The sequence below is a fragment of the Apis dorsata genome, unplaced genomic scaffold (assembly GCF_000469605.1).
Source record: "Apis dorsata unplaced genomic scaffold, Apis dorsata 1.3 scaffold_591, whole genome shotgun sequence".
Classification (NCBI taxonomy): Eukaryota; Metazoa; Arthropoda; class Insecta; order Hymenoptera; family Apidae; genus Apis; species Apis dorsata.
Window position 1 is genome coordinate 493,079 of NW_006263796.1, and position 5,418 is coordinate 498,496.

The window sequence follows — 5,418 nt, forward strand, 5'->3', positions numbered from 1 at the left end:
TATTATCAATTTTTCAATTTTTCAATATCGTGATATCTATAACAGATTCCATCAAGATCAATCAAATAAAATTTTATTTATTTGTTTATTATTAAAAATTGTAATAATTTTATCACGCCTTGAACAATTTTTAATTTTCAACAAATAACAAACTCACATTACAATCCAACTTATCGTGCATTTGTAAATAATTCACATGATTGTGTACAATATACATTGTAAGATAACTGCAGAATATTCTGCCAACAATATCATTGAAAACATTATATCATTTTTTTTTACGAGTCAGCTATTATACATGTATGTTTATATATTAAAAATTTAAAAAATGTTTCATTTCTAAAATGACTAATTGTCATTTAAATATCAATTTTTCTGTCATAATAATTCAGTATACGATTATTTTCACGACATTGTAATTTTTCAGTAAAATCTTTTTAATATAATTTTGAAAAGAAGTTTTTATACTTCTTAATCTTTTTAATTTCACTCTACATATTTAATTTTATGTTAATTTAATTATTAAAAATTAACATAATTAATAAATTATTCGCTACATTTTTTAATTTATTTTTTCTAAATTAAATAATAAAAGAAATAATTATAGTATTAAACTTTTTATTCTTGGATCTTTTTTCTTTTCTCCTTTTTGCTTTGTTTGAAGAACTTGGGTCGAGTAATTCATAGCGAAGAGTACTTTCTTTTAGTTGAAAATTTTCCCTGAAAATTTTACCTGAAAATTTTACCTGAAAATTTTACCTGAAAATTTTATGTGAGGTAATTGTCGTGATTCATGAATGACGCATACATAGCACAGAATATATTGCTTTTCACTAATTATGGATTTTCTAGCATGTCTACAATGATATTAGGTTGACGAAAAATAAATAACCAATTTAAATAAGTTAGAATTTACTATTCTGTTATATTCTGATAAATATTTATTATCTTCAATGATCTTTGTATCAACAAGATAAGATTTTATAAAATATAATATAGAATTATTATTTTTACGTATTTTTAAATAAATTTTTTACCTCATGAAGAACGATAACATTGTTTTTCCTCGCGTATTCGAAATTAATAATAATAACAATTAAATGCATAATATAATTATGTATTGATAGAATCAATTTAATTAAATAATACGAATCTTTTGAAGTAGAAATTTCTGCCATCAGAATTGATATGATAATCGAAGCTTTGCAGAAAATCTATTAATTTAATAGCTATAAATTACCACTGATCAAAAATTTATAATCGTCAATCTGTTTTAAAAATTCACAAGCTTGACCAAAAGTTAAATTGCAAAAATTCGTTCGTGAAATATCTATCGATGCGTGTGAGATTAATATCAATCGATCTGTAATATTAATTTTTTTTATTAATAACAAAATTACCAAAAGATTCTATAGCAGCTAGAAAAATTCTATGCAATAAGGAAAGTGGCTCGAAAAATTTCCTAGGTTGTTAGCATATATTTACATACACTCGTTTCATCACTCTCTGACACAGTCTCAACACCGAAAATCGTCTCGAAATCGTTCAACAAATATCGTGGCAAACGATAACACGTGGAAAGTGTCGATAACGATCGTCGAAAGTCGCGAGAATGCATTTGGATGGCGGCCGACTTAAGCTGTGCACTCTCGTGCATTTCGGTACAAAGAAAATCACTCTCATTCCCGATGCAATTCGTCGCTTTGATCCTTTACATGATTCCAACGGCCACGTGTTCACTCGTGGCCGAATGCTCGCAACATATTTCGAGTGCAAACTACCCCATTTACTTGCCACGTTTTAAAAAAAACCTTTGCATTTCAAAATAGACTGCACTTTTCACATGGCCTGGCCGCTCGTTGAAAGCGTAATGTCACCAGGTGAATTTCGATCGTTTTTCCGAGGATTTTTCGTCTTTTGCGAGGATGCCATATACCGCCAATAGGATCGAATATATTGGAGGAAATTCCATCAAAGCTTGATGAACTTTTTTGCATGCAAGATTGCTTAAGAACATCTTAATATTTATTGCTTAATCATTGATGAATTAAAATATCTATTCAATTTCGTTTTTAATTAAAATATTTTCACATTTCTTTTTCAACTTTAACATATTTAACATATTGGATCTTTAAATATGTTTCAGGGAAGATTAAATTTTTTTTTATTGTCATCATGCAATAATTGTCTTGAATTTGTTAATATTGAGTATTAGAGGTCTATATTTAAATTATTTCATTCTTTCTTGATGCAGGTAATTCATTAAAGCTCATGGTTAAAAAAGTTTAGCTTTATTTGTAAAATTACTAATTGATATCACAGAAATATGATGGACGAATGATACAATGTAATTATTGTACGTCGTACGTTGCGATAAGATATTGCACAATATTAAAAGTAACGTTATCAAAGATTAATTTATTTATCTCAGAGAATTTGAAAAGTCGTAAAATCATATACTTTGAATACGAGTGTTCAAGTTCGAGGTTGTATCAAGATTAGAATTCAATTACAATAATAATTATGTTATATATTTTTTTAAATATACATACATTCTATGGTAAATAATATTGTTCATAAAACAATATATATTTTGTAATTTTATAAAAGCACATTTTCTTTTTTTTCATTTACAACATCATATAATTTATCATATAATTTAAAGCTTTTTTTTTTAATTGTACATATCTTAAAGAAAAAAATCTTTGCTTAAGATCTTGATGTACAAAAGAAATGTATTCAGCGATAAAAATGTGAAACTTATAAATCAGGATAGATATGATAAAACGTGTTATACGAGCTAATCAATTTTTAACTGACATATACATTACACGAGACTCGTCATCATAGGATCCTCTCCAGTAATTAATGTAGCTCATGTTTCGTTAATTTTTGATGAAAAAAATCTAACGCAACGTGTCAATGATCGATTCGTCTCATTATATACGAGACAATAATAAACAATATTATAAATAACAAAACTATAGTTAACACAAGGTTTATAATTTCGATTTCGAAAAAATTAATTCGATTTAAAAAATTAATTTACACACATTATAATACTTTATATCTCACATTTTGCTCTCACTCTAAAAATAACATAATCTTTGGCACCGATAAAACGAACTATTCTGTATCTTCAACTCTAATTCCTGTCATATAATCATCCTGTTCTCGCTAAATCATTCTCAAAAAAATAATAATCGAGTCAACAACGCGATCCCATATCGTATAAGATGATTCAAAAATGTGATGAAAATATTCATAAGATAGCCTTTGGAAAAAAATATCGAAAAAATTAACGTCAAATGCTCCAGATCAGTTTCAATACATTTTAACGAATCGTTTTCCTTTATTCAAATGCCAAAGGTTATCATTGGCCATATTTATATCGTATTCGTGTGATACGATAATGAAATAAATTATAATGAAAACAATTGCAAAAACAAACTCATACTCAAATTAATACAGTTTCGTATTAATGAATAATCGTTTTTGTCTTAATATAATGACTTATGAATAGAAAGGCATCTTGTCGCAGGCATCACTGTGTTGAAAAATCTAAATATATGCATTTGTTGACCTACATTAATATTTTCTTTCCACGTTTGTATCGAGAAAGAAATATTAAGACACAAATTTTACGAAATTTAATGATTAGTCGTATTTAAATTTAATCCTTCATTATATTATTTGCAAGGTTACATCTGTCAAATATATGTTTATTAATGCTTTCTTTTTTTAAATGAAGTAAAAAAATTTTTATGAAATAGGATAATCTGAATGTTGAAGGTATAACTTAACATTTTACATGATGAAGAAAGTATAATAATTTATATTAAAATTTATTATATTAAAAAATGTTCACAATTCGTATTAAATTAAAATTTTATTAAAAATAAACGTTTTAAAATATTTATTATTACAATTATTATCAAGATTTCTTCTTTTCGTGACTTTTAATTTCGAGTCTTTTTTTATTGATCGTCCTGTAGAACAAACTCGATTCTATCATTGAAAGCAATTAACTAATTCGTCATTGAGCTCGTTTAAAACAAGCAAATGGCAAATAACTCAACACTCGTTCCCTCGATCTTTGTCGATGATGCAGAAAATTTTCAACGATTTAAATTTTAATATCTGATGTACGGTTTTTTTTTTAAACAAATGTCTTCAAAAATATGTAAGACGAATCTCTTGAAATTTTGTTCACAGTGAAGAAAAATTTCAAATTTTTGATCAATAATGCACATTTCTCTATTTTTCTAAATATCCAATCATAAAAGAGAAAGTTCTTTATTTTTATTTCATAGGGCTCACGTATTTGAATAGAATAATGTTCCATCATTCAAAACTTTAGACGGATTAAATGAGAAAATTACTTTATTATACCGTTTCAACTAAGTATAGCCATAATAAAGATAGGGTCACTTATTATCAATCTAATCCCTAATAAAACCGTAATAAATTTAGGTATTTCTCCTGCCTGTCTAAAATGTCTTTTAAGTTAACATTCACTGATATATTTTTACAAATAAAATTGTCTTTGTATTTTCAACTTCAGAATTTTAACATATGTAAATACATTTTACAATTAATTTAAATTTTTATGCAGTTTTTTGAACAATTTTGTCAATTTTTCTTTATGATTGATCAAAATTTTTCATGAAACGATTCAATGATAAATTAAAAAAAAATTAGCAAGCAAGATTATTTATCTTAAATTATCACTATGATAAAAGCTAGAAAGTATAAATGTCTTATAAATGTCTTATAAATTCTTATAAATGTCGTTTACTCTGACGCTTGATACATGATGTCACATCAGTATTGACCAAACGAATTCAAGTTAATTCAATACAATAATACATATTTGCTAACATCTGTCATCATCGATATATTTCTTCGAAACATTCCTTTAGGAAAATTCGAATAGTTCCTTCGAATATTTCTGATCTTTGAACTAGTAAATTATCAATAAGATAACAAAGAAAACGTGACTGTGTTACGTGACTAATTCGCTCTAATTTTTTTCTCGCAAAATCAAAAAGAGAAAATATATGAAAGAGAGAGAGAGATAAATATCGTTCATCCAACAAGAATTTTTAATTTAAAAAAAGAATATTTTATCATATTGCCATAAATACATTAATTTCTTGAAATTTTATTAATTCGCAGAAACTCAAAAATAATTTAATGATCCTCAACTAGTACTTTTTTTTTTATAGGGAATAATTGTTGTCAACTAATATATCGAAAAATACATAGTTCTATTAAAAAAAATAATAATAATAATTCGATCTCTATCCATTTACAAAAACAGAGAAATAAGATCAGAATGAATTCTCCTTGAAAACATTCATTTTTTTATCTAAAAGATTTATTTTCTGCTATGAAAAAAAAAAAAAAAAAATGACA